This window comes from Hyposmocoma kahamanoa, unplaced genomic scaffold, assembly GCF_003589595.1.
Source record: "Hyposmocoma kahamanoa isolate Upper Pololo Valley unplaced genomic scaffold, ASM358959v1 182, whole genome shotgun sequence".
Lineage (NCBI taxonomy): Eukaryota > Metazoa > Arthropoda > Insecta > Lepidoptera > Cosmopterigidae > Hyposmocoma > Hyposmocoma kahamanoa.
The window spans coordinates 3,749,335-3,771,756 of NW_020653713.1; positions in this window are offsets into that span (position 1 = coordinate 3,749,335).

Here is a 22,422-nt window from a genome sequence, read left to right on the forward strand (position 1 = left end):
TTTCCACATTGACCCTGCGTATCGAAATTACAATTATCAGTAACAGTTAACAGTTAACCTCAGCTCCGAATTGTAGTTAGAAGTGACCACAACAGATCGGTTAATGGTCTGGACCATGCCAGTCTGCCACGCAGAGGTCGCAGGTTCGATTCCCGGGCCAGGAGAAATATTTGTACGGCCTACATTTATTCCTCACGTGAGTTTGGGTGTAATATGTGGTGATCTATGTGTGTGTCCATGGCACCCGCGACAAAGGTTTCTCCTATTTCCAGGGGCTATCTCCGCACTAGGGAAACCCTTCGTCGCTGGTTTAACATAAGTTGAGTGTGTACGTTATAATTAATGATGAAGAGCTGCACAGACTCTGGGTAAAGTCACCTTATTATAATAATAGTGTAAACTTAATAATCATGTAAATTTTGACTGTAATCGGGTGTTGACGTTATTATAATCAATAGATAAACAAATGAAACCGATTTCATTTGACAACGCAATCTGCAGTGTACAGGAATTTCTTTAGAAGAAAGGCAATTACTGCCTCCGTGGCCTAAAATATGGATTAAAACATGGCTTAAAATTAAAAAAAAAGTTTATTTGATAGAATGACAGCAAAATTTTATGATCACTTCGGACATAAAATTTTGCTCCAGCACAATCGATTTAAATAATATAATACTTAGCCTCTAAACGAACAGAAAGTATTAATATATTTACACAAGGTAACCAACCAAGGACATGTTGTGTTGGATACATTATTATATATATATTGTAATTTTGTAAATTTTGTAATTAGATGTTTTGCTGTTTTTGCCGCACCACCGAATAGAACAGCACGGCATTGTTAGAGATATTATCTTTATTACAATAAATACAGAATATTTTTTTGGAATATACGGAGACGTACGTACAGTACGTACGCACAGGTCAGTAGTTGGCTTGTCTATATTTCAGTGCAAACGGGAGTTGATATTTATAAGAGCTGTATCGCTAATGTGTTACCAGGAATGTATGGCCCTTATTTCCTCTCTATTTCTGGTTATATACTCGATGGTCCTGTCACTTGATATTGTATTTAAAAAAAACATGGATCATACAATCTTTACCGAACTATGCCAAGAAACTAATATTACTATTTATTTCTCAGCGCTGTTCTAAACTTTTAATCTATCTACTAATAACGAACTATCGCCACTGGCACCAGTGTCCGTAATTGCGAGATAAACAATCTCAATACAGAGTACTAAAAAAACCGACCTCAAAAGTACGAGGAATTACATCTTTTTGCCAAGTTTTATTGAAATCGGTTACCGGAAAGTGCGCAAACCCGGAATCATCCCCTAGTTGGCCACTATACGGAACTCGACACAGGAGATAATAAAAATCGGTTCTCACTACTAAGTATATTGAGAGAGAAAAGCGCCTTGAATTGGAGAATAGCAAAATCAACCATTAAAATAATTGCTCCTTATAATAAAATGTAGGCGCTATTTATAAAAAATGAATGTTCATGCGTGAACAGCCACCCTTAGAGGTAGATGATTTTCTTCAAAATTAAATGGGACCACTATGGTGGTACCCTTTTTCCAACAAAAAAAATATAATCATGAAAATCGGTTCACAAATACTGGAGTTATCGCGTAACATACATACAAAAAAACATACAGTCGAATTGAGAACTTCCTCCTTTTTTTGAAGTCGGTTAAAAAATACAACTGTACCTACAACGCATACTTTTTTAAGGAGAGCAAAATGGCGGTAAAATAAATTAAAGTGCTTTGGTGTTCTTTTTTTTTGTATTTTCGTTAACTTAATTGCGACAACGAGCTCTGTATTGTTTAGACTTTTATTATTTCTTAGCATCGGTTTAGAAAAGCACTATACTTATATACTTTGGCAGGAACAGGTATTGTTTAACTCACTGAAATAATCATGGATTAATAAACATGTGTCTAATAGTTAGTTTATATAGTCTAACTATTACACACAACGAATTTTTTTATGTTCTCAATGCAGATCTTTTGTTTTTGGTAAAAAACCATGCATAAGATCTGCAACAAGCACATAGAAAATTTCGTTAGGTCTGCTGGTTCTTTCCGTAGCTCAGTAGGGAGAACGTCAGGCTGATATGCTGATGATCCTGGTTCGAATCCAGCCCGATCGAAGGATGTTTTTTAGTGTTCGATCTGTGTATTAATAATTATAACAAACTTGGGGAGTGGGCATTGCTGCGTTCCAATTTTGAAGGGTAAAGGTGGGTATCCATTAGGTTCGCGCACCAACTCTGCTCCGCGCATCTGTAGACATTACACAGTTTTCATTTGAACGTTGAGCGAACACGAGTGTTGCTTTGCTGGCGTCTACGAACACACTGCGCTCTGTTTTGTGTTCGCGCAAAAACGGCCAACGCGCGAAGCGCTCTTCGCGGAGCGTGAAACGCAACGGTGTCCACGAATGGAGCAGTTGCAAATGCGCGTAGCACAGTTGGTGCGCGAACCTAATGGGTACCCACCTTAAGAGTTCTGGTGGAATTACAGGCACATGGGACTTGTCAACTTATGTTTCAGGGTGATGTGTGTAGGGCACTACAACTGCTAAGTGTGTCGTTTGACAGCAAGCGCACGGCTTGTTTGTTCCGGCACTTGCTATCATAAAAGAACAAAAAGCTTGTAGCTTTTTATAATATCCTTTGTAGTTATTATTCAGACTTTTAAGCATCCTAAAAGTCGTAAAACAAAACTATATTCAGATAAAATTCCTTCGTTCCGGCCGAATTCGAACTGACGTCCTCTAGCATACCGTGTCAGACGCTAAACCAACTAAACCACGGAACGAACCTGCGGACCTCACGAATTTTTCTATGTGCTTGCGTTATATCTTTGTATTTGGTTTTTCGTCTTTAGCGTCTGGCACGCTATGCTAGAAGACGTCGGTTCGAATCCGGCCGGATCGAAGGTATTTTTTTTAAGTGTTCGATCTTTGTATTAATAATTATAACCTATATTAATAATTATACCTCACTTGGTAATTTCACATAAAAATAATTGAATATCAATTCAATAAAAATTCAAAAACTACATTGACACTCCATTTAGGAACGTACCCCTATTTTGCCATCGGTCGTTCCCATTGAACCGTACAATGTAGTTGAACCCTTATTGAGTTTCGACCTCTATTTATTTACACTAATGGTGATCCAAATTGCGTTAACAACATCTGCTACTTTTCGCACTCTGGCACTCGGACTATAACTCAAGGTTACAGGGTGATCAGGAAAACGACTAACACATACAGCCAATAAAAACTGACGTGTAACCTGTTTAAAGACAATTGTTTGTTAGATTTCTTCTTTATTATGATAGCGGTAAGCTTTCGCTTCCAGGCGAACGGCTATGGAGTGGAATTCCCTGCTTGTAGACTTGTTCCGTGAACAGTATAAGTAGGGCCTTTTTAGGCGTGGTTGAATAGGCATTATTTATGTTGCTTCCTCCATCGTCGACCACAGCGTCACTTTCCATCAGGTGAGATGGAAGTCAAATGCGCGCTTATTATTATAGTAAAAAAATTATGTAAATAATGTACTCGTCTGAAACAGGGTCTCGGACTTTTTTATTTTCGAAAAATTCTTAAGTATTTTTCGAACACCATCAATACAGATCATGGACGTGTCAAGATATTTTTTTTTTATTTATAACATTAATCGTAAACCTATAAAATTAACAAATTATCCGACGAAGATAGTCTGGGAAGACTACACAACTGAAAAATGTCACACGTTGCAAGAATAAGTGACGATTATGTTTCGAACAATAAGCCTACTGATCAATTACAATGTTGTAAATTTTTTTCTAATTTCTTATCGAAAACAAAAGATTCTACGTGAAAAAAAGTACATAAAAAAGTACATAAAAAGTACATAAAAGCCAAAAAAATGTGATTATTGACTTGTCACACTATTGATGCAGGTGCGTGATGTTAATACATACTACACAAAAAAAAAAGTTAAAAATTTCAAAAGTAAGTTTTCGTAATTCATTTGCTGCCTATGTTTATTTATTTATTTAAACTTCATTGTACAATACACTGAAGTTGGGCCAAACAGAAAAGAAAAACACAATAGATTGGTGCTACACATAAACAAGAAGAACAACATACTAGAAAGCTAATCGATAATTTGTATGGTATAAATAAATAACATACATACATAATAAACTTAATAAATAATATAATATATGTACCCAAAGCAACATTATACACAGTCTTGATTTTGACAATTGTCAAATAGATACTTGCGCAACATCCGCTTGAAAGATAATTTGGTCTGAGCTTGTCTTACATGGAGCGGGAGCACGTTCCAAAGACGAATGCTTTGTTATTACGTTTTTGCTAATGCGTATTATATTACCTTTAAAATTTAGATATATCCAAAACTATGAACGACAAGTGAAGTTCAATTATCAATAGGATTTCACACAATTCGAAGGCTCAACTCACACTGGCGCAGTGTCGAAGCGTCGCGACGCGTCAAGTTTTTCGCCTATAGCATATTCATCTCTATCTTTCCATTAGTAAGATTCAAATTTGTGTTATGTAAATATGGAAACGCGCGTGCCAAACTGCTACGACTCGAATGCGCGACAATGGATGAAGACGAAAAATTAATTTACTTAATCAAATAATCTCAGTACAGAGTACTAAAAAAACCGACCTCAAAAGTACGTGGAATTACGTCTATTTGCTAAGTTTTATTGAAATATCCCCTAGTTCGCCACTATACAGGACTTGACACTGGAGATAATAAAAATCGGTTCTCACTACTCAAAGTACATTGAGAGAAAAACGCCTTGAATTGGAGAAATAGCAAAATCAACCATTAAAGTAATTGCTCCTAAATTAAAGTTAGGCGCTATTTATAAAAATGAATCTACATGCGTGAGCAGTCCCCTTCGAGGTGGATGATTTTCTTCAAAATGAAATGGGACCACTATGGAAGTACCCCCTTTCGAACAAAAAAGAATCATGAAAATCGGTTCATAAATACTGGAGTTATCGCGTAACATACATACAACAAAAAAAATGGCTATATAACATAATAATCATAAAAATATCTTGGGTCTCGGCTTAAATCATTACTACAAAGTGTTTAGAATTCTCCAAATATACGTCTTTTCTTGCATAAGTCGAGAACCCAAAATTTTTGCTTTCTTTTTCTCCCTTCAGTGATCCGGGCGCGCTAATACGAGTGTCGTCACGCGACGACGCGCGTCGTCACGCATTGTAGTTGAAAAACAGGACGCGACGCGACGCTTCGACTCTGCGTCAGTGTTAGTTGAGCCAAAGTAATGACGTCAAATTTAATGTTAAAATTTATGACAATGTGATTGGATAAGCATTTGAAAGGGGATGTTAATCAACGATATATAAATTAAACTTTTGTTACAACAACGTGAGCTCAGTTGGATATTATCAACGATTAATCTATGTAATCACATAATGGCGTAAGAAGTAATATCGTCCCCTAAGCAATAACTCTTGAATTGCGTGGGAGTACCGCAAGGGTCTATGTTACAGCCAAATTAGTTTTGTAATGTAATGTATACGTTTCAAGTTCTTAGTTTAATGGTATTCTCTTCATTGGGATAGTACTCATGCTTGTCAGTTTCGGTTTGGTGGTTATGATTAAAAAAACATTATTATCCTCTTAATAATGTCAATTACTGCTTTTAATTCTCAGAATATCGTCCACATCCATTGCAGCAGACACTTCTTTCTTCTTCTTTTAATAGCATTAGAGCTCCTTTTGGAAGAGTTCGTCAAGGGTAGTACTGCCATTTTACCTTTTCTCAAACCTTTGTAATATAAAGCTCTGAGCTGTATAAACAGCTGTTATGCGTGGACAGGCGTGTCGCTACAAGGCGCACTCTCGTCACTTAGTTATTATTAAAAAAACTTAAGTTAAAATTTCGTCCAAACTTAATTGAAGTCCATTCTGCATGTAATCGAAGTCATGACTGCATGCATTATCTGCAGAGATATACTCCATCTGAAAGAGTTAGTCCAGGTTCTGTACTGCCACCTACCTATTTCTGTCACCAATCCGTAATGTTGGCATTATTGCGTCCTGGTTTTGAAGGGTAAGGGTGCTGGTGAAATGACAGGCGTATGAGACCAGGCGCACAACTTGTTCGTTCCGTCACTTGGTATTGTAAAAACAGAAGCTGAAAACTGAGTTACCCCATTATATAAGACCGTAGCTGAACACAGAGGGAACGTAGCCGTTATAGGCCATGAGCGCACTGATATATGTATACATTCTATTCTTTCGAGATACGAGAGAAAAACATTATTTTTTTTATCATAAAACTTTTTCTACTATGTCCCAACCGTCGTACAACGCCGGCCAGTATTACCAGCACACATAAGCCATATTATTTGTCTCAACGCGATCACGTGCCGATTTTATAGCATCGCCACTCGTAAATTGAAATTGCGGACGACATGCCGGACAACGTACAGTGTTCATATAATTTGGTATCGGAATTAGGGCCTCTTGGAGATACAGGCGGTATGAAATATGAATCTTGGTAGCCTATAAGCTCTGGTAGCCTAATGGAAGAAAAGTAGCTTATCAATTGACAGGCTGATGGTTCGAAAACCTGTGGCCACATATAGCTATGATTTTAAGTTGTTAGTTACGTACATTTTTTAATATATCTATAATTGTAAATAATAAAATAAAATATGTTTATTTTTAGACAACTAAATAGTTCATAGATTGTTAGTAAACAAAACCTTAATAACTATGTTAGTATGATAATAATTAACAGGTAAAAGTACGCTACCGTCAGCTCGGTCATCGAGGCGCACCTGTAGAGTGCAGCTCGTGGAACCTGCCGAGCACAGCGCTGTCCAGCCTTCCCGCGGCAACTTGTTGGAGATTGTTGGCGTTTCCATGCATTCTGCATGTTTAGAGTATATACCATCTCAAATGGCTTTGGTTCATTCCAGATAACAGTAAAACTGTTGAATCAATCACTCTGAAAAAAGTGTGAAAACACAAAATTTTCACATTAGAAAATTAAAATACAAACTTATCTCGAAATTTTACAAGAAAACCGCTGTATTTAATAGGTACTTTTATACCAATGCTTTTTTTTATATCAACTGACCTAAATAGAACACGTATACTATTTTTGTAGTAGTAGAGCTCCTGGTGAACGAGTTCGTCCAGGTAAGTACTGCCACCTTACCTATTTCTACCGCCAAGCAGTAATGTCAGCGTTACTGTGTTCCGGTTTTAAAGCGTACGAGTGCTGGTGAAATTATAGGCACATGCGGCTCATGTGCTTCCAAGATCTTTGCGATTTAAAGCTCTGAGTGGCACTGCAACTGTTATGGACAGGCGTGTAGCTTACCATCAGGCGCACGAGTCATTTGTCCCGTCCCTAGATATTATATTAAAAAAAAAATTCCAAATGGCATAAAAAATTAATTCTGAAATAACGTCAGTGTTCCTGCCGCTCGACTTAAGGAAAATGAACCTTATTAGTATGGGAAAAAATTGAGTTCGAGCTGAGATACTACATCTACTCTTAATTAGGTAACTTTGTTGCGCATCAGTGTAAAAAAATCGTCTGTATGCGCATCAGCAAACATGCCTGACGTACTGCAGAACCCCCACCATCACCCGGAACAGGTTGTACAGTATACGCAGCCCATAGACTGCTATAATTCTCGTTAATACTGAAATAATTATTTTTTTATATTATGTAGGCTGCAAACGGGCATACGCCTGCAACACCAGGGGTCACGAGCGCGTTGCCAACCCGTTAGAACACTTCTCAAACTCCTCTTGAAGGACTCTATGCTGAATTCCTGCGCAAAAACCCCAACAAGGAGTTCATTCTACAACCATAACCAAATATCGTGATGACATCTGCACGTCGATAGCAAAAAAATTCTCAGGAAACATCCGTTCAACATTTTCAAATTGTTCGTGTGTTGTATAAGTAATATTTTTAATTACAAATATCAGTTTACAAAGAGCAACATAACGGAATTTTGTAATTAATACTTTTCAGGGAAATCTGACTCAGTAATTATTTTGTAAAAAATAAACGTATTTTCAATTTTATCAATTTATTCTTTATATTTTACGTATTCGTAACTTGGAAAAACTTGAAAACTTGTAATGAAACACTTAAGTTTTACTCTTCACTGCAGACTGTATGTTCCTTTTTTTAAAATCCCGCACTAGGGAAGCCCTGTGTCGCGGGTGCCATAGGCACAGACACATAGACAACACAAATTACACCTAAATTAACGAAGAAATAAATGTAGGCCATACAAATATTTCTCCGGACAGGGAACCCAGGACCTCTGCGTGGCAGACCTACATAGTCACCTCTCTTTACCTCAATTCATGTTATAATTCCTACTGTAAGTAATTTGCTTACTTACAATTTATATTTTAAGTCATGAGTTATAATTTTACTCTTTCACGTCAGTACTTTCGTGGCATCTGATCCTATAAAAGCAGCTCCAATTAAAAACCAACGCTTCAGCAGTCGAACTGTGACATAATGGTTAGTTGGATACTTTCCGGCTTTTAATTGTAATCATTAATTTCTTGTTTCTTTTCTTTTTTTTCTTTCTTACCTTCTCAGGTTTGTCTGGTCAAACAGAATGGTCAGCGAAAAATTTCAAAATTACACAAGAAAGGAGAAATGATACCTCAAAGCGATCGAGAATGGGCAGAGGGTGCCACAATCTGTCACAAGAGGGTGCTACCACATAAATAACCCTCTCACCCTCGGAGGAACTTAACGCCAAATTAAACCGTGATTTGTCGGAGCTTGGTGAATAAATTTCACGTCAATACGCCTACGTTGCAAATAATAATTTATAATATTGACAAGCGTTTTATAAAGCTCTGTTTAGGTGGGTTGAAAACATTGTGGTGCTATAATTTTCTTATTTTTGAATTACTCAACTTCGAATCTACATAAAGTAACTTTCAGGTACTTATAAATGGTAAGCTACACGCCTGTCCATAACAGTAGCAGTGCCAATCAAAGCTTTAAATAAAAAAATATAAGGGCCACCCCACTGCACTCATCCCCCTGAGACACAAGTTGACAAGTCCCGTGTGCCTGTAATTTCACCAACGCCTTTCATCTTCAAAACCGGAACACAGTAATGCTAACATTACTGCTTGGCGGCAGAAATAGGTAAGATGGCAGTAATTCCCTGGACGAACTCTTTCACAAGGAGCTCTACTGCTAATCTTTAAAATAATACATTTTATTTATAAATGTTAACCAGCACTCACGACGGAAAACAGCGAGTCAATGTCTAGTCTGTCGTCATCTGATAGTTGACAGCTTACAATAATAACGCATAGAATGATAGTTTCATATCAAACGAACTGTCACAACTGAGGCAAAGATCAAATTCATGTAGGCTAGTTTTAGTAGTAGGTAAATTTTCGATTTTAGTGAATATTTACATAAAAATACAAGTTAAAACGCGTTACTTCCTTGTGGAATGTAATGTTAGTATCTATTTTATGTTTAACTGACGTATTTTTGCACTCATTTACCGCATATTTCGTCATTTTTAGCTAAAATTCTGGAGGTGTTCGCGGTGCAAGTTGACATTGAGCACTGAAGGCCCGGCCGCTCGTGTAGGCCCATTGGGCGCGCTTCAATTTGCCTCACTTAGCGTGTGCGGACTAGGTTTCTATGCGTTATTATTCTAAGGTTGACAGCTTGCTGTTCATTTGTTCCCATTCTGCAGTGGTGATGTAATGCTGCAAGAAAGGTGTCTTGCATCAAGGATCCTAGAAACTACGTTATACCGAGATGAGACGAGAGTCCTCTGTCTGATTTATTTCACGCTTATGTAATAAGGTCACATCGGCAAAATTACAACTTTTCAGGACTTTTTAAAGATTCTACTAACGAAATTAGATTATGTTTTGCCTCACCAAATATTAGTAAAAACAAAGTATGTAAAAATTCATAACTGAGATTTACACTGTAATGCCATGTGCGACCAATATGAACAGTGATTTAAAACCCAATCAACCCGTCCGAGTTTTAACCTGGTACTCACCCAAAGCTTTTAACTCATTTCTGCCCAAAATCGTGAACGGAAACATTATATTATGTAATTATGTAAAATAATATAGAATTTGGTATAAGCACGTACTGATTACAATTTTCGATGTAATTTTTTTTTTATATACGAAAATGTCCACACAATACCCACTTTTGCAATCCTGTAGATTCTCACTTTCTATTAGGGATGCACATTACGAGTCGATTTTTTTTTTTGAAAAATCGATATAAGATAACGAATTTTGGAAAAAATCCTCTCCATGCCATTTTCAAGCGACTCGATTGAATAAAAAGGCGAAATATGTAAGCAAACAAATAAATATTTTGTGATAATATCATGTACATTTGCACAAAACTCGATTGATTGATTGATATTTTTTTATTGATATTTATTTATTTGCATAAAATATGTTTTATAGAACGTGGTAAAGTATACTAATAAATAAATAAAACTAAGGGTTTTAACCCGATTAAAACCCGGAATTTGCCCGTCTCCGTGTGTACAATGCACAAGTGCGTATTTTTTTTTAAATCTTACTTGTCAGTTCCCCGAAAATTACTTTTCAAATTTCGTCACTTTCTTAATGAGGGTGCGATTTATACCTTAAGTTGACTTGTGTAAACTCCTAAAACACACCTTTCAGATTTAAAGCGAGTTTTAGCTGAGGCCATTTGTCAATTTGCTAATTGGTTTGGCGAAAAGAAAACGTCAAATGGAAAAGATTTCTTAAATAAAATATTATTTTAAGCAATCGTTCCATAAAAGAGGTTTCCGGAATATTATCATATTTATCCAAGTACACCAAAAATTTCATTAGTGCTTTTTAAGTGCAGAATTTGCGGTGTATTACTGCATTTTATTTGAGATGTTTTTGTTGGTAGTACGGAGGGTATTTATTTAGCAGTGCAGAATAATAAGTTTTATTTATAAATGTAAAAAAAAAAACTTGTATTTAAACTGAATCATTTTCTAATTTCCGAAACCAAATAGCCGCCATTTTGCGGTAGGAGGAGCGCATCGCGTGAGCAGCTAAAGTCGAGTACGAGTGTTTAAGACCTAATTATGTAATAATTGCAGACAATACTTTTTCTACGAGTAAATAAAATAATGAAACAAAAGCAATATTTAATGTTCATTTTGTTAACATCCATGACAATAAACGCTATTTTTTTTAAATAAATTTTAACATTTATTAGGGTAAGCCATCGAGTATATAACCAGAAATAGAGACGAAATAAGGGCCAGCCATCACTGGCAACTCATCAGGCAAATGGGCCTTATATAACTTTTAAATATTAACACTCGTTTGCGCTGAAATCACAAATTAGAAAGCTGAAATAGTACACCGCCAACAACTGACCTGTACGTCTCCGTATATTCCAAAACTATTCTGTACTTATTGTAATAAAGATAATAATATCTCGTACTAACGGAATCACATTTCATCGGTAATTAAATGTAATTTTTCAATTTTCATCCACTATAGCAAAGCTCAAGGTTAACTGGTCGATTTGAAGTGAATTAATTGACGACACCCGTCAATTGTTTCGAATTCGGGTTAGTCAATCGGAGCGCAGTTTTCATAGTAATGATTTGGCAGAATAGTTTTCAAACAAATTAAATGACATTTCGTCTCTATTTCTGGTTATATACTCATGGGGCAAAGCAAAGGTTCCACCATATAGCCTCTTCATATATTTTCTCTTCAAAGCAAAAAACCAAAGAGATAGAATAGAAGTGGCCAAGTACCGCATAATAAACTTTACCCAATATTTTTTTTATAAAGATTCATGGCCCGGTTGCAAGACTCTTAAGGCAATTTCACCAATCAGGAGGCAGTACAGCCAAGCCTTTGAGTACCGTCATAATATATTATAAATTTTAATTAGCAAAAATACGACGTTCTTTTTTTGAAACTCATTATAGTTCTGTGTACAGAACTTTGATGAAATTTTCCAGCTCAGTGGCGAGTATCATAGAGTTTTGATACGGAATTAAAAAGAGCGCCTTTATAATATGGTTTATGAAATTATAATTCACGGATTTAAAGTACAGGAGTAGAAAACTATATTATCGAGTTCTTAGGTCCTCGCAATAGTTTAAGATGAGAAATGAAACCTTTTTTTGGGGTCTAGATCGCGTTTGTTTGTTTGAAAAAATAGTTTCATATTATAAGTTGTTTAGATACAACAAACAAACACATATTTACAAGCATTGAATAAAGGAAACAATGTATTAATCATGTTTTTTATTGAAAAAAAGGTATATGATGAAATTCTATTTAAAATTCTATTTAATATTAAAATACAAGGCGTCTCATGGCTATGACATTATTTTATTTTTTTAAAACAGTGCCTTATTTTGAGGATTTAACGAGGTTTCCGCTGGTGTGTACAGTTACAACTGTAGTATAGCTGTATCTTAATTACTTCATGTTTCGAATCAACAGGTTTTCCCAGATTTTTATAACACATTCATAGACCCGCACTAGGCAAACTCTGTATCGCGGGTGCCATGGACATATACATAACCGCTCACGCGATGCGCTCCTCCAACCGCAAAATGGCGGCTATTTGGTTTCGCAAATTAGAAAAGCATTCAGTTTAAATACAAGTTTTTATATATAAAAATTATTATTCTGCATTGCTAAATAAATACCCTCCGTACTACCAACAAAAACATCTCAAAAAATGCAGTAATACAACGCAAATCCTGCACTTAAAAAGCACTAATGAAATTTTTGGTGTACTTGGATAAATATGATAATATTCCGTTTGAGTGGTTCTGATGTTTACCATGAAATTACTCCTTAGAGTATAGTATTCAGGGTAAACTTAAAAAACACTATTTACGGTATGTTTTCAACAAATAAACACCGAAATCACCAGCCCAAACAATAACACTCACGATTGTCGTGACGTATTTTTGAAGTTGTTTATTTTTTTTAAATGATAGACCCAGACGTTAAAAACTTTATGGTTTGCTAGAGTAGTTACCGAAATAGTAATTAATATTAGTTCTTTTACCTGTTATAACTTCGATATCCGATAAATCGGTATAAAAACATCACCGGCACCTCTAGGTGTGGTATGCGTCTACGGCTGCATGTATCACGTGAGCGGATAAACAAGGACTCACGAGATAAATAAATGCAGGCCATACAAATATTGCTCTCGGCCCGGGAATCTAACCCAAGACCTCTGCGTGGCAGTCTAGCATGGTAACCGTTCGGCCACTGAGGCAGTTGTAATTTTTTTTTATGATACTAAGTAATGCAACACAGTAACGCTGACGTTACTGCTTGGCGGCAGAAATAGGTAAGGTGGCAGTACTTCCCTGGACCAACTCTTTCACAAGAAGCTCTACTGCTGCTAAAACAGCTACTATATAATATGCTACTATTATATATAATATTTTCAGATCTGAATCGTCAGCTGTGACCTCTGACATCAGCTGGTCCTATGACCAGTAAAGATCCCGAAATTTGTTTAAAACGTACGCCATTTAAATCCTAAACAGAAAACAGTTTCATTTCCAAGATTTTTGTGAGCGTTTTTGCGTTCTGGTTTTGAAGGGTGCTGGTGAAATTACATGCGCTTGGGAATTGTCAACTTCTGTCTCAGGGACACGGGCGCGACAGTGCCCCTTAGTCGTTGAAAACCCATATGCAAAGAAACGACAACAGAAACACATTGAAAAATTCATTAGGTCCGCTGGTTCGTTCCGTGGCTTAGTTGGTACAGCGTCTGGCAGCGTATGCTAAAAGATGTCGGTTCGAATCCGATCGAAATATTTTTTTCTAAGTATTCGATTTTTGTATTAATAATTATAACAAACTAGTGGAGTAATTTCACATAAAATGTCGAAAAAGATACAATGATTTTTTAAAGAAATTTAATGCATGTCTGTAGTCTCCGTAGAGCTCCCATAGCAAGAAGTAATCGCAAATGTAAGCAGTATTAACTCTAAATGAATTGTTTAAATCTGATTGTTCAAAAATGTTTGCTATTCGTTGCAAACGATTTCAGTTCTCAGCTGCAAGGGTTTAAGTGCACTTATCCTCTTCATATTTAATGCAAGTAAAGGATCGTTCGAAGGGGGATTTATAGTCGAACTTAGTATTGCCAGATGTTACGAATGTCACGGTGTTATACGTGTGGAAAGTTAAATTCTTTTGGATATAAAATTATAAATTATTAATATACACGATACACCTAACGATATTGTCTAAATAATGAGCTAATGAGCCATAAATTTATCCGAACGTAATGAAGTCCTGAAAACGGGCTTAGACAAATTATTTAAGAATAAAATAGCTAACTTTGTATAAAATTTTTATATGGAGACATTTCTCCTTAAGTACTAAAAGAACCTGTTAAAGGTTGGTTTTCAACTGAAGCGCTTTAACGACAGCGCCGCGTTCTACATCGTCGTCGCCATCGAGCGCTTGTCGATGTCTGTTCTGAATAAAGGGCCCGAAACGTTTTTGATAAAAGAAATCCTAACAGACTACGCTTTTTGAAATATATAAGATGGAGAAATATAATCAAAATTGTTTGTGCATGTGTTAGAATTTACAATAGAGTACCAAATGACATTAAAGCCGTGCCCATTAAATTATTTAAGACCAAATTACACGAATTCTTGAGAGATTAATATATTATGGTCACTCTGGGTCTAGTGTCCACTACCTAATTTTCGTGGCAATTTCTATTATTTAAATATTCAAGTAATAGATAATATTTCACGATACAATACTTGAATATGAAAATTAAACAATATTGCACGATAAAAATCGAATACTTACTTAAATAATAAAAATTGCCACGGAAATTAGATAGTGAACGCGATCGATTATAGTATTTGGGAATTTTTTCAATAATTATAAAAGAATTTAAATTAATTTAAGTACCTGGGACTATTATTATACGTATTATTACTGTTTGAATGATTTTAATAATTTAATAACGAAAATATCTCTATCTCGAACCACTATTTCCGTCACCACTATACTGTATATACGAGTATATAGTCTTAAGACACGGGTTTGCGTTTCGGTTTCAATTTCTTCAAAAACCTATACGGATCCACATGTATTGCTCTGCATTTGGGTATCGAGTGACAAATTAGTTTTTTGCAATTCTTTATATTTTGCGAGAACTTTTCGCCTGAACCCTTCATTTCACTTTAGGTATTTCTATGTTCTTATGTCCATATCCGTTTTTAGTGCTTATAACACGTAAATTAATGACAATAGACTCGAGATCTTAATTAATATCACATAAATGGCGAACAAGCTCTGCAGAAGCACTCCCATATCATTCTACATAAGTTTTTCTTAAGTGCCCCTCCCTGTCAACCTCTTGGTTATGCGGGAAGTGAACCCGCACAGGGACCATCTAAGTCAGGTCCTACGCCCCGGGCGCACGTAGGTACAGCATCCTCCCTATTTTCCAGATAGGTACCGGAGCGTAGGCACGCTCATAAGATTTCCAATAAATTTAACACTAGATGTGACGATAAATTATTTATATGCCTGTCTTGTTTTCTGATGAAACATATTTGTGTCTTTTATTTGTTATGTTGACTAGTATGTTTGTTGCAATTAAATGATATACAAAAATACGCAATTTATCACCGAATTTTTATTATTATTATGTCCAGTTACTTTTACTACGTTTTTGTGAATTCTATTTATGGCAACACTCGAACGCGTCTCACCCAATGTTATCGAGAGAAAATACATCTTTTTCATCCGACGTTGTTTGTCAATGTCGCTCGGCGATTCGGTGAAATGAGACTCATTTGATACCAACTCCGTTTGACACTTCCACAGGGAGAGAATTATTTTATTCCAAGCTTTTTTCTCAAACTCGTTCTTGCCGACAATTGGATAAGTATCCACTTCAAGTTTCGACTTTATCAAACGAGAAGGCAATAATAAATCTGTTTAAATATCCACTTAAAGCGGCGGGCGATAGCTTACTGCGTAGAACGCTTTCTTTAGATCTTTTTTCGTGCAATTTGCAATCAGCATGTTAAATTAAAGCTCTTTATTTAGATATTATTTAGACGTGTAAACAAAGTAACGTGACCAGACAACGACAAGGTTAACATTTTTTTGACCTTCGGCATTATGAGAAATGTAAACGATATAAAATTGATATATTGCAAATGTGAACTTTTTTAAATAAACGATATTTTTTTTATGTGTGATATAATATATCAATTGAATAGTAGTAACAACTGAGAGCCAATGAAAAAGAAAAATAATAAGGATATAGGTACCTAAAGTGTGATAAAAAGCTAAAGTAGGTGATAAAAAGAGTTCGTCTTTTTTTGCGGCCTTACCTTACCGATATCTAGATCTCTAGCAGCAATGTTAGCATTACTGTGTTCCGGTTTTGAGGGGTAAGGGTGCTGGTGAAATTACAGACAGTCCCCCTTAGATGTTTGCGATGTGAAGTTCTGAGTATCACTGCAACCGTTATGGTCAGGCGTGTAGGTTACCATCAGCACACACACACACACATATAAGCTGCATAAACGACGAACTGGCGAGTTGCGACCCGCTAACTGTCCTGCGAATAAGCGTTAAAAGAGAGCTTCGAGATTGAATTAATAATTTTGAATAGAAAAATCATATCTAAAGTGTTTCTACGTTTATTGAGATTATGATTTTAAACTTCTTTGACCTGCCATTGTACGAGTAGAAACGTATTCCTTGCGCTACAGTTACGGTCGCAGTACTTCCCTGGACGAACTCTTTCATATAGAGCTCTATTGTTATTTTTAATTCTTCTACTGGCTTATAATTTATTGTGAAAGATAATTAATAAAAGTGACAAGTAATTAATAATCGTGACGAGAAAAATAATTATTTATAGGAAATGAAACTATTTTTCCGGATTTAAATCGCGTATATTTGTTCTTTTAAACAACCAACGTTTCGGGCCCTTTACAATTCCCATGGTCACGGTTGACTGAGGTGGTATAGTCGTCAACCAGTTATGTCTAATATTAATGCAAACCACCCTATTTTTTCCACTATAGTTACAAAAGTTATTAATTAAATACCTTTTTTTTACCTTATTTTTTAATTTTACAAAGAAACATTCCAATTTATGCTACATTGTTTTACAAATTATTTTATTGTAACAATATGATTTTTTTATGAATTTAAATTTATTATTAATTAATAATGGAAATTAGAATAAATTAAAACATAATATTTAATAGTACTGCAGTCTTTTGTCTGTGTGTGGGATTTTTCATCAGAGGAAATACTGGATCCCAAACTGGTGGTACGGAGAAACCATCTTCCGTCTTGAAATTAGTATGTTTTTTTAATTTCAATGACCTCTCGCAGCATCCTGGGCAAACGTTGGTTTGTTTGGAAAAACAAATATACGGGTTTTAAATCCGGAAAAATAGTTTCATTTCCTATGTGTAATAATCGCGACCTAAGAACAAAGAAAACCTAAGAACTCCATAAATAATTATTTATTTCAATCCTTTTTACGCTCCACAACAAAATCACGAACCAATATTCTAAAGTTTTCGCGGTACGTTTTTTCCAACTAGCCGTAGCATGACAGAATATGTGTGATAAACCTCCCCGTGATAAAATTTACTTTATTGATAAATCTGATATAATAGATTTTCCTTTATCGAGGCGGCATACTGCAGGGGCTACATAGATGCATCGAGTATATAACCAGAAATAGAGACGAAATGTCATTTAATTTGTTTGAAAACTATTCTGCAAAATCATTACGGTGACAACTGTTCTCCGATTGGCCAGCCCGAATTCGAAACACGACAACGAGGGGTGTCGTCAATTGTTTCACTTCAAACTGACCGGTTTTACTTGAGCTTTGCTATAATGGACGAAAATTTTAAAATTACGTATTTAATATTTAATTGCTGATGGAATATGATCCCGTTTGTTTTGTAAGTCGATGTTTTGCTATTTTTCCCACACCACCGAATGGAACAGTCCTCCATTGTTAGAGATATTATCTATAATACAATAAACACAGAATATTTTTTGGAATGTATGGAGACGTACACATAGGTCAGTTGCTGGCGCTGTATTATTTCAGCTTTCTAATTTGTGATTTCAGCGCAAACGATAGATGATATTTATAAGTGATATAAGGCCCATTTGCTGGATGATGCCATTTGTCTTTGGAAATTATGAGAGTGTTTCGGACGTTTTAAGTGCTACGTCGCGTCTCTAAAATGATCCATACATAAACGCACTAACGCGGGAAAATAATATGGCGCCACTGTCTTCACGGCAAAGGCGCGGAACTAGGGATTAAATGATGCACTTTACCCCCGCTACGTAAGGCTATTTTTAACAGACTTCAAAAAAGGAGGAGGTTCTCAATTCGACTGTATGTTCTTTTTTTTTGTATGTATGTTACGCGATAACTCCGGTATTTGTGAACCGATTTTCATGATTATTTTTCTGTTGGAAAGAGGGTACTTCCATAGTGGTCCCATTTCATTTTGAAGAAAATTATCCACCTTAAAGGGTGGCTGTTCACGCATGAAGATTCATTCTTATAAATAGCGCCTAACTTTAATTTAGGAGCAATTACTTTAATGGTTGACTTTGCTATTTCTCCAATTCAAGGCGTTTTTCTCTCAATATACTTTGAGTAGTGAGAACCGATTTTTATTATCTCCAGTGTCAAGTCCTGTATAGTGGCGAACTGGGGATATTTCAATAAAACTTAGCAAATAGACGTACGGGTACGATTCTACGTACTTTTGAGGTCGGTTTTTTTAGTACTCTGTACTGAGATTATGACGTACATACTTATAGAGCATGAGAAGTGAAATAATTATTATTATTTATATTTCATTACCGTTCAATGAAAAAACGATGACTATTAATTTTATACGAAGGGTACTAGAGTCAATTTCCGAAGGAGGAGTTATAAATTTCGTAGAAGCGGCCCCATCGCCTCGAGGAAATGCAGAGCTCGACCGCAGAAGAATTATTGTCTATTTTAACAAGGGAAATATCGTAGTTTTTCATTGTCGCTTAGTAAAGTGGCTTTATCATGCTTTAGTTTAGAAATGCTGCTTTAGAAAATATACTAACCGACAATGGATCTGCCTTGTTGAAGAAATTTGTTATAAGTCGGGCTCGGATAGTATAAACTACAAAATATATAAAATATGACTTAAAAAATACTGTTTTCACATAGACTACACTTTATTATAAAAAAATGAACAAATTTTTTTCCACTTCAATCTAATTTTCGTTACTATTTCGTTACACGTTTTTTTTTTAATTTTCATTATTAAAATTCTGTGTGTTTGGTCGAAACGCTTTGTAGTGACTGAATGACCTTTCGACGTCACAGTATGTGACTGGAGCAAACTTAAATTTGCACAAGTCTAGGTTGTCTTCTAATCTTCCGCACAGTACACTATTAATTTTTTTTAGTGTATTAAAACCTTTATTTTTTTCAAGCACGTTGTTTATTAAATATCACGTAATATTGCAAAATATGGACAATTGCAAAATTTCGTGTAGAAATATGGACTAAAAAACCTATAATTATGGAAAAATATGGAAAATTAAAGTCACTTTTTTATTCCAAATATCATTATTTATATGGAAAACAAATTAAATACGTCAATTATTGAAACAAAAAATATGTAATTACAAATTATTCCGAGCACTAGATATAAGTTTAGTTGTGACGATACAAAATATTTCTAGTGGTTTGTTATCCATTACTCTAAAAAATTATTTTGGCAGTTTATAAAGATTTTTTTATGACATCAAGTGACGGGACGAACAAGTCGTGCGCCTGGTGGCAAGCGACACGCCTATCCATGCCAGTTGCAGTACTGTATAAGTGTCGTAGGCGTGGGTTATCGCAGCGAGAGATACATTTCAATGAGAAACGAGGTTTATAGGCATAAATAAAGATTTACTGCGTGTTTTCAGATCGAAGCTTCCTCTAGAACAACCAAGATATTCTTTGTTTACAATACTATTTTTTTTTATACAATTCTAAATACAAACCTACATTCATTCAGCCAGCACAATACAAATCATAATACCTAGTCTACAGTACGACTCGGAGCTTTAAATCGGAAAGATCTGAGGGTCACTGCTGCTGCACCCGGTCACCCTGAGACATAAGTTGCTTAAGCTGTAATTTCATCAGCACCCTTAAATCCTAAATTACTGCTTGGCGGTAGAAATAGGTAAAGTGGCAGTACTTTCTTAAAGGAACCTTCCAAAATGAGCTCTACTGGTGCTATAATCCGTAAATGTAAAAATGTCCCAATTAAAAACAAAAATAAAACTACAATATTCATTGACTTACTAATAAATGGACGACGGGTCTAATACAAAAACTACGAAAAAAAATGTCCCAATTCAACCTATTTAAACGTAGTGACATGTAAAGGAATATGAAAAAGCTAAAACGTTGAATTTAAATTGTAATGTCATCGCAATATTGTCTAATTTTGCTTGCTTCGCTGTCAGTCGAACAAACGAAGACTAAAGCGTGAATGACGCTCTGTATACGATTTTAACGCCCTATAAGTTCGGACACTTTTTAGCGCGGACCCGACGTCCTTATAATTGTAAGTCAATGACAATATTACTAAAAGTCGGCAGTGTGCAGCTCATGACAATCCAATGTCAAAAAGGACGGACGGAGGATGGTTTGTTTTAAAGATAATGTTGTGACATTATCTTTAAAACAAACCACTTTTACTCCAAAAATTATTTAAAAAAATTTTTGACAATTTACGGAAACATGAATCAGCAGTTTTTATTGAAAGTCACAAACAAATTATGTCAATTTATAAAAGTCATAGAATAAAAAAACATTTTAGTGATAGACACGCCGTGTAAAAAGAGTTCTGGTTAAAAAAACCTTGCACATATCGCACTATACAATAAATCATTCCATTCAAACAAAAAACAATTTTTCTCGTTCGAAGCCTACAAATAGGAATGCAAATGTAATCCAGATAACAACAGGTTCCATTTCACGCGCAGACAATTTCGTGTCGAGTCGTGTTGCGTTTACCCATGCAGAGAACTTGGAAGTCTATGGGTTGATACGCGGTTTTTGTAAAAAAGTTTAAGGCCGTTTTAAAAGTCTTCTAAGTATGCTTAATTAGATAAAAATGAAGTCAAACTTCTCTTTTGTTTCACTCTCGCAACACGTGACAATGCCGGAAAGTGGCAGACTGTGTTTAACCAATTTACTGTACAATTTTAATTGAAATGTCTATCAAAAAGTCAGTTTATGTCAACATTTAAAAATGTTTATTTCTTTAGGTTATTATATTGAGTTTTTTAAGAATGTATTTATAGTTATAAAACTAACAACACGTAATACATTTCATATAAAAACCATTTATGACAGCGGAAGAAATCAAGTATAATTGTTTCTTGCCGAAATGAATACATTGGTCGTCTGATTTGGCATCCATGAATAAGCTGTACTACTCATTTGTAGAACAGATTCCCTTGAGAAGAATTAGTAAGAAACTCCGGGGGTTGTAGGTACTAAATAATCATTTGTACACATTTATCATTCACAATATCGATACAATCTGAAAGAGTTACATGGGACATACTCATAGATCTTTGTCATCCCAGTACGGAGAAGCAATAAACCTTTTAAACCTATTAAATGGCATATTTTAACTATCGACCGGCTTATTATAGAAACGTATATATATATATATATTAGCAGCAGTAGATCTCCTTGTACCAGAGTTTACTTACCTACTTCTGCCGCCAAGCAGTAATGTCAGCATTACCGTGTTTCAGTTTTGAAGGGTAAGGGTGCCGGTGAAATGACAGGCACGTGGGACTTGGCAACTTATGTCTCAGGGTGACGGGCGCAGTGGTAGTGCCTCTCAGATTTTTGTAATGTAAAGCTCTCTGTGGCACTGTAACCGTTATCGACAGGCGTGTAGCTTACCAACAGGTCCAGACTTGTTCGTCACTTGATGTTATAAAAAAACGTACAATAAATATATTGGACTCTTAAATGAATTGGTTGGTTCAAAGTAATTTTAGATCTATTTTCTTTTTTTATAATCCCAAGTTCATAACAGTTGCACCTGTCGCCCTGAGACATGAGTTGACAAGTCCCATGTGTCTGTAATTTCACCGGCACCCTTACCCTTCAAAACCGGAACGCAGTAATAGTAGTAACAAGGCAGTACTTCCCTGGACGAATTCTTTCACAAAGGACAAAGCTCTGCAGCTAAGATCTAGTTTGCCTTTGAATAAATTCA